Source organism: Lates calcarifer, linkage group LG2 (genome assembly GCF_001640805.2).
Source record: "Lates calcarifer isolate ASB-BC8 linkage group LG2, TLL_Latcal_v3, whole genome shotgun sequence".
Taxonomy (NCBI): Eukaryota; Metazoa; Chordata; class Actinopteri; family Centropomidae; genus Lates; species Lates calcarifer.
The window spans coordinates 20,232,618-20,242,298 of record NC_066834.1 but is presented as its reverse complement, the minus strand read 5'-3'; positions in this window follow the sequence as shown (position 1 = coordinate 20,242,298).

Sequence of the window (9,681 nt, the reverse complement as noted above, 5' to 3'; positions counted from 1 at the left end):
ACTCAAGGATCAAGACAATGAATGGCATATTAAGGTGTAGCATGGTACAGGAACATAAAAAATATACACAGTATTGAAAGTCTGAAAAAACAGGACTAGTAATACTTTAACTGGACCAATTACAACATTCAAACACAGAGGAGACGCTCTTTTATGGCAGGCACAGCATACCCAAGTCCATTTTTATCACGCACATTTTGTTGTTTCACACTGAAGAAAAGCACAGACTTACAAGCCCACAGAGCTGCTGTGTGAAATGTGATTGACAGCAGCGCTTTCACAGCCTTTCTTGTCACACGTTATCTGAGATGATGGACACACTCTCTCTCCCTCTCTTTTTTTTGCCATTTTTCTTCTCTCAACTTTCCTCAGGTTGAAAGCTGAACATTTGACCCATCTACTGTCATCGTCTTTCAGGAAACAACACAGCTTGAAGGCAAGTATTAATCTGCAACAGTTTCATATGAATAAATGACTGTTTTATTTACTGATGAACCATGATAGCGATTCAACCTGTAGCCAGTGAATTAAAGGGGGTATTTTGAAATTTTCTCTCCTGCTGAAAGCAGTTTTTTGCCAGGAGCGGGTGATGATGATGGTCGCCTGCCAAGAGCTTCAGCTATTACTGCATTCACAATAGAGTTTGGGATACACCCCCTGTGCAGTGGTACTTCTTTAGGGTAGGCTGGATGCCACAGTGACTCACTATCACAAAGTCACCAGAAGGGCCAGCTGGCAAGGGCTAGCTGGTTAGCATGCTAACATCAGCAGAAGAAAAGAAGTGATAGAACTAGGAGCAAAACAAGAGTTAACAATAGTGTTGCTTTCCATCACTGGAGACAGCCCTTGGCAAGTAAAGGAATGAATGTTTGATGCTGAACTTGCAATGTTGCTTCTAGACTCAAGTAAGGAGTTAATGCTAATGTTGGCCTTTGCATTTGTAGCAAATGTCTGGCAGATCTTACCAGGGACACCAAAGAAGACATGATGTGTTTTAAGAGAAGCATTCTGTAATAAAAGCAATGAGCAGAAAAGAAAATGGCTGCCAATCAATGGACTCATTGATTTTAACACTCATGAAGTCCTATGGAGTCTCAGAGAGCATACTGCAAACTGCCAGAATGCCATTTTAAATCTTGACTTACCAGTAAAACCTGGACTGGTAATGTGAATGAGAAACATTTTTATCTCAGTGTGAATATATGAGTGTGGACCGATCCTAGCAAGTAAGTGATAACTGTATATTTGTGGGAATTTAGATGAATCTCACACCCACTCTGACTCACTATGAATGCGGGTGGAGCGTGTCACCTTGAAATTTCTCCCAGGACCACTCAAGAGCCCTCTGTGAGCCACAAACATTTTCCTCTAAGCTTTCACCTCGGCCTCAACTAATGCTTCCATCTCGGTGCAGAGTTAAAATGAGCATTCATGAGAGCCACGTGAGTCATGCACAACGTCGCTGCCCACGTCTGTGTGTGTGTGGGGGGCTGATGAGTAATCCAGCTTGGACTAAGGCAGGAGGCAAGTCTTTGAAGCCAAGTCTCAACGGAGTGAGGAAATACTAAAGCACAGGCTAAAAGCACCGCTAATGCAAATCTAATGCCAGTGAAAGCACAGACAAGTGTTAGTGTGTTAGTCACCCTGGTCAAAATTCGACTGTCGATGTGATCCCATTCAGGGCTTCACATCTCACTGTCTCAGCGAGCTAATGTAATAATAGGATAGTAGTTCATTATTGTAGCCAGCTGAGCAGGAATAAACTCCTGACTCTTGACTCACATAACCAAAATGTCACTGTTGTGGCAGGAATAATCCAGTGCAGAGCGGCTACAAGAACACATCATGAAAGCAGTGATGTAAAATTGGCCTCAGGCTGAATGAACAACAAAGGTAATGCACGGAATTCTTACATAAGGCGTATCGGTGGACTGAGGTCACTACTATCAGCTGAGGCAGGGGTCAGATGGCAGCCAGTCCAAACCACTCAACCAATCACCCAATCACACAGAGACAAATCTGACATCCCACAGGAGGAGCCAGCATCAATCACTTATCACAATTTTAGAGGTGACAACTATGAGTAACAGAGAGTACTGCAAGGCTGAAATAATGTAGACAGAGAATGAATCAGCTGCTCAATTTCAAGCAAAAAAGACAATAATTTATAATGAAGGTTAAGATTTTCTTTGTTTTCTATGATAGAAACTAAATCTCTTGCTGATGGTGAAGCAAAATAAGCAATTTACTAATATTTCAACTTGCATTCTGGGAACTTGCCATGACCATTTTTCACTATTTTCTGATATTAGATTCATCTTTTTGGTCCATACATTCATTGGTAGATTGGTCACTAATGAAAACAATTGCTACTTGCATTAGTAGATAGTAGTATTTCAGGTCTGCTTGGTTGAAAATAGTGAGGATGTGAATAGAAGATTCTCAAACATAATTGCAGTTGATAATCATAATCATTATATTTCACAAAGTAATGAGGATGGCCATAATCATGTAATTATGCAACATTTACCACACAAAACACACATACACAGAGATACACGCTAAAAAAAGGCAGTGGTGGTAGCATGCTGTGATGATCGACAACATGATTTTAAATAGCGGGTTTTTAATGATCATGTTATCACAGTTTCCACACAAGCCATTCTCTAATAAAGCAACAAAGATCTTTAAGGCCCACAAATCAGCACATCAGCCATCATAAGCTACCGAAGCAGTGATCCCTTAAATTGAGAACACAAAGGGACACAGTGAAAGGGTCAAGCACTGCCCTGTCATGTTAGACCTACACAAAACGAGGCAACAGCAGAGTCATCCATTAACGCAAGCTTTCTTATGTTCCTCAACGAAAAGGCTACTGTACTGTATTGCCTTCTGTGTGGCAATCATTGAGAGCGCGTGTGCTCGCTAACAGCTTGCTTTGCTGCGGCTATGTGATTATACATGCCTGTTCACATGTGAGTTGCCACGATGCATCAACTTAATTAATGTGAATGTGCTCAGAGCAGCCTGGAGTCATTCCTGCCCACGGTGGAGAGGCTGTTACATCACTCACACACAGAGCGGGGAACACAGGAACACACACATAGCCATTCTGAGACATTTTCCAGCCTATAATATATCTGCAATAATGTCCAAGACAAACCCCTGTTCATTTGTTGTACTTGGTGAGCCATCCTTGCTGCTTTTTTCCCTTTTATTTTCCTTTTCAGGGCAGCTTCAGTGGGGTAGCCTGGGCTGTTGAGCTGCAGCTGCTGAGCCACACACTGACTTCTGGCTGCATTCATTAGCTCCTGTGTTTCTAGGAGGATCTGGTTAACAACCCTGCGCAGGCTTTCAGCCCTCATCTGTGTCTCTCCTCCCCCTGCCCTCCGTGCCAGGCTTCAGGAGTAAATCTCAGACGGTGTGCGCCCCCCCCCCCCCCCCCCCCCCCATGGGTGCACAGGGCCACTGGGTGGGCAGATGGATGGTGCTCTGTTTTGCACAAATTTGTCCTCACAAACAACGGAAAATAGATCATGGTGCCATAGTTGATGAGTTATATTTTCTTCTGAAAAGCTAATGTTTTTATTACCATCAGAGGCTAAATTATCCAGTTCAGAAATTTTTAAAATGTTGCTGGGGGAGTATGCTAATGTGCTCTCTGACCCCAAGGCAGTCCTTAAATTACTATCACCCCCCAAAAAAACAATCCAAGTATATAGCTGTGAATGTACAGTTGTGACAAGCCTTTGACTGCACGGTTTTATTTGGAGTCTACAAGGCATTTTGTGAACCTTAACATTATTCATGGTCGGCTGCAGTTCCTCGTGTGTCACAACAGTTCAGAGTCTGTCCTCTGCGGATGCTCACTAAGTCGCTGAAACAAAAGCCTGGGTCATTTGTGAGGGTAGAAACCCCGAAAGACAGAACATTCATTTTGGTTCCTGAGACAGAAAATGTTCAGACGTCTTCTCCTCTTCGGTTTGCCATTATATCTCTACAACTGTCATGCCATGCATATCAGTGTTGATGTGACTCTTAGTCAATTCTTGTATGTTGGCTTTTTAGAGATAACTCCGTATGAATTCCCACTTGTGCTTGAGAACGCTAACAAACCTTAATTTAATCACTAGCTTCTAAAGGGTCCTCTGTGTTCTTAACAGGTTCTAGCATGGTGGGGTGCAGTGTAAAGTTTGGCACTTTGAAAATAAATAGTACACAAGGACGGCGTCTGCTCATGCAGCCTGCCACCCAGCCTGCTGCTTGTCTATAAAAAGTGATAATAAACTCCTACTTCTGAATAACAGCAAGTATGACGAGTCTTCAGTGTCAGACTGTTGCTGTGACTCATACACGGAGGATTCATCAAACCTCACATCATCTGCAGGGCCCCGGCCTGTCAGGGGAGATGATTCTTTCAAGCTGAGCTTTGTACGCTAGCGTCTCCAAATGGCAGCTAGACGTCCCTGAAAAACTACTTGAACTTCAAAACCCAGAAATCCTGTGAGGTGATGTCAGTGAACTGCACTCAGCTTGTTTGTGTTTACCGACCACACCAGTCTAATCAGCCAGGCCAGAGAGTGGCAAAAGGTCTAATGTTGGTAACTCCCTGGAAGGGCTGTTTTGGAGATGGCTTTTGCTTTACTGTTGAGTTTCATTTCATCACTTTATCACTGATTATATTTTTTCAATGTTGATACCAGACATAAATAATGAATGGGAGCTCTGCATCTATTTCTGTGCTGCCATATTTTCGCCATGTCTGTTCAAGGTAATTTCTTACAGTAGCTAGGAAAAGCTAGCTCGTTAGCTGAGTGCGCTATATTGTGTTATATGAGCAGTTTTGCCCAATAAAATGCATTCACTCATTACACTTCTTCAAGTCACACCACCAGAGTGTGTATACATAGGATGTGAATTGTGGGCTATACATTTGCAAAGCACCCAGCTAAGTATTAATGAGCTATCTCATCCAGTGGCAAAGTTACCCAGCTCCCAGCTGCATTTACCCACTGACAGAGGACACCAGTGAGCTACAACTCGTACTACAGGGTTTATGTGAAGCCGGATAGCACAATATACAAACCTTGTTATGTCCAATATCATATATGAACTTTTAGCTGGGTTTTGGTTTCCACCAACTTTTGAGAGAAATATTTTGATATTTAGCAGCTAAATGATCCACTCTGCTGAGCAGATACCATGCAGTGTATTTATCAGAGCTCTTTTACTTTTATTTTGAATGCTAAATGTTAAAATGCTAAAAAGCTCTGTGGCCATGAGAGGAACTCCACAGCTGAGTGGTAATTCTCAGTAGATTTGTCAATCTTAGTAACCCATTCCATGTTACATGTAATAATTTGTTACACTATATGAAATTAACAGTCCAACTGGTGCATTAACAATGAATCAGGTGCAGCTTTAATGCTTGTACAATGTTTGTTGCTCTCCTATGTTGCCATTATCTGCTTTTTTTAAGACAGTCAAGGGGATAATATAGGCAGGAAAGTTACTACATGGGCAGTGGTATCATAATGGTGGCTCCCAGGGGCCGTAGGGCCCTTCACCATCTCCTTATTGGGATGTGTGTTGGCACAGTCCCCTCCCGCTGGCAACCAGCAGACTGGGGGCCTGGGGCAGGGGGAGGTGAAATGTCAAGAGTGAAATGCAAATTCATGCTGACAAGCAGTGCAGAAAACATGTTCTCTGCGACTCGGGGAACCTTGATATTTCACAAAGTCAAATGAACATGTCAGCCAACACTGCGGGGCAACTATTGGGTTATTTAAAGAGGAGGTTCAGAAAGCAGGCCGGTGTTACATCACAGGCAGCAGGGACTGTTTACGTGCAGCTCAGCGGACAAGGCTCGCCTTTGTTGTGGTTATCCTCCTCCTCCAGTCTCCCTCTGTCTGTGAGCCATCACCGACTCTCAGAGTGAGACACAATGAGGGTGGGCTGATAGAGGAGACACACACTGGTTCACATTAGTCCGTCACTGCGTCACTGCTGTGCTCTCATCCGCCAGGTCCGCTGTCGGACACAGCCCGTGTGTTATCTGTCTCCAGCACTGGGCTCCCAAAAACACTGTGTGGCCCACAGTCTGAGCTTTGATCAGCAGCAGGACACCATCAAATTCTTAAGAACCAGATTCAACCTCAAACTTTCATAATCCAAACTGCATTTCAACTACAATTTACAACTAAAATGAAGATCCTTGAAGATCCTCCCAATGTACACATAACTTTGCTTTGCTGGTTGCCAGCCACACCACCCATCAACCTCAGAAAACAACAGGTTATCAATTTAAAAATATCATGCCAGCCTCTACTGTGATAATGAATTAATCTGAGCACACTCAATTGTACCTCATGTCTCTTATATCACCATAAATGCAAGAGATGTGACTCTGGATGTTGGTGTGTCGGTCGGTCCACCAATTTGGTCCAGAAGTATGTCAGCAGCTATTGCATGGATGCCACAAAAGTTGGTATAGACGTTCATGTTACCCTGAGCATGAACCCTACTGACTTTTCATTTAGTGCCACCATGAGGTTGACATTTTTGGTCTGTCAGCAAAAAAACAATATGCTGAAGTTAGCATTTAGCTGAAAGCACAGCTGCACCTAAGTACAGCCTCACAAAGCTGCTAGCATGAATGTAGACTCTTAGTCTTGTTACAATATACAGTATGTGGTATTATCATGAGTGTGAGTCCCTCTGTGTGCTCCTCTCCCTCCGCTGTAGCTCAGAAAGGAAACACAGTCCATAAAAATACAAAGAGGTACTGAATAGACATTCATTTTGGAGGCTTATCTGGTTTGTCATACAGAGGCTGCTGAAACCTCATATTAGGTTTGGCTGAACTTTAGCATGCATTTTTGAACAGAATAAGGACTGTGGATTTTATCCCCCATCTATTACAAAACTACCAAAAACTGTTTCACTGAACATGCAGCCATTTGGATATTGTTTTTACTGAAAAAACGAAAGCTTTCTCAGAAGGGTTTTGATTCAAAATATATGGTATACTATGGTATAACATGTATCAAATGTAAAAAATGTCTGAATAAGACACAGGTTTATAATGCGTGCAGATCCGTTCTTTCAGTACAAGATGCCCTGATAACGCTCTCCGACTCTGTGACGTCTGAGGTCATGCTCTCTTTTGCCTTGAAATCTATGGGCTGTTACTCTGCTGATGAGTAGCTCACTTTATGAGGTCATGCCTCCTGCAGTCTGACAGAAAGACACACTGAGTTGTTGGTACAACTGAGAGTCATTCTAAGCTTCACTGCAGCACTTAATGTCATTAAGAGACACTCAAGGCTTCAAAGACCAAAACATTGAGTGAGAAGAACTTCCAAATGTGACACTGGCTCACCCACATTTATGTGGCAAACACTACTGATGCTGTATCGAAGTAAATAGAGCATGCAGTGGAATAAACTCCATATGTTGCAAATGGCCAATGGGGGCGTGATTCAGGCTGCTAAAAGCACCAACACCACTACACTGCTGTGACACAGCACAAGGGCCTGAATGCAGTGTCCCACGCAAGGACAAAAAAAGTGGCACCCATGTCTGAAAGGCTAACATCCCTGTCTGTGCGAATGTCCCCGAATAGAAGCTAATTGCAGCAGGAAACAGCATATTTTTAGGCTGTTCAGCAAAGTGTCGAGGCGCCCATCCAGAAAGAAAAAGACATGTGATGCGACCGAGTGATGTGTCCATGTGAAAAGATCTCTGTCACCGAGGCCATGTGCGTATTTGACACAGCCAACCGCATGTTGGCCTGATAATGTCAATATCATTTCCCTCATCTCCTGTCAGCTCAATGCCCGCTCCGTGTCACTGAAACGGGCAGAAAATGGAGAACTCCCACACCCACTCACTGACAGTGCTGGAGCTGTGTAAACAAACCCCTCAGTGTCAGTAATTCAGGGGTATCAAGAGTTTCTCCCCTGCAATCTGCTGCACCACTGAGTTCATCATTTGGGAAATATTTGCGTACTTGCTTTCTTGATGAGAATCATTCGGAAACGATAACACTCTTATGTCTGTAGGGTACATACGACACTACTGCCAGCAGCAAGTTTGCTGAGCTCGGCATAAAGAGTAGAAAATGGAGGAAACAACTAGCTTGGCTCTATTTAAAAGGAATGAAATCTACTTACTAGCATCTCAAATAACACATCATATCTCCACATCTACAGATTAAACAATCAAGACGTGACACGTCAAACTGTGTCTATAGAGGTGCTGGCAGGTATATTTTGGTACCTTTGGACCAGTGGTGTAGTCTAGTTTGTAGCAGTAGGTACTGTGATGAATCATCCACCACTTCCCTACCTACACACATATTACTCTGCGCAACCACCAACATGCCTATACTATACATTCACACAGAATTGAACCCTAGGTATGTATTTTTAAATATAATGAGACTTCTTTTTATTTTGAGTGATATAAGCAAAGTAGCACACACAACATGCACAATTCTAGTTAAATCTACATGATCTACACAAACTTTCTTCAGGGATTCACAAGATAGCCTAGTCTCTGGTCAAAGATAAGGTTACAAAAATGTAGTCACAAGCCACATCGCAAAACTAACATGAAAAATTGGTGCAACATGTTATGTTGGTCACAAGCATATTAACATGTATGCTAGCTGTCTTTTACCAAGAGGGAGACGTAAAAGAGATGATAACCAGGAGGTGTTGACTTGGCTAAGGTTGATGTAGCCTATGGCGCTAGCATAGTTAGCTAGACAGATTCCGCGGTCAGGACAACGAAAACGCACTAAATTGCTAACTTCAGGCACACACTATACATAATACGATACATTTATCTCACATCCCGTGCTGTTAGAGTGATATACAGCCAATGTTAAATGCGAGTTTTTCACTTACCAGATGTAGTCCGCTGCAGTCGCACAGACTTTAATGTGCACTCGAAAACTTGAGAAAGCGCTAACGCTGGTTGGCTGGCGCTCGGTGGGGGGTGGGGATGGGAGCCGCTTTCTGATTGGACAATTTTTTTTAAATCTACTTTTTTGATTTAGTGACATTTGCAGTTTGCTTTGTCCCAATCCATCATGAGCTGGACTTGTTCGCTTCCCCAGTTCACCATTTAATGTGTTCGTGTGAAAATCCCGTCACAAACCTATGTTGATACGTATCCTTAGACACTTTAAGCAGATATACTGAAATCCAGTATTTTTATATATACGGCGTATACCTGCGTATCACGTGGACTACACTTCTCATAACTCTGGGTGAGAAAGTGACATGGAAACAACATTCCCATGTCATTTAGTAACTAGTTGCGTTGTGTTGCCCTTGAAACAGAAAACAACAAAACATTAAAATCTAATTAATCAGTGATGTAAACACAATGGGTGTGAAAACATGCAGTAGTTTAATGGCTTCACATATAGTTGTTAAAAGCCTTAGAGATTTTGGAATATGTCAAAATGACTCACTTCTGTTCTCACGTACTGAGGTGGCTCTGATCAAGTTTTATAACTCCCAGCTGCTCCAATATAACAGACTGGTTTTACAAGTTAGTTCCTGGGTGGAAGTGGCCCATCTGTGTTAATATGAAGCAGGGTGGTGCAGCAAGAAAATTATGATGCTTGGGTAAAAGAAATCCCCAAATAAAAATAATGCAAATGCTGAG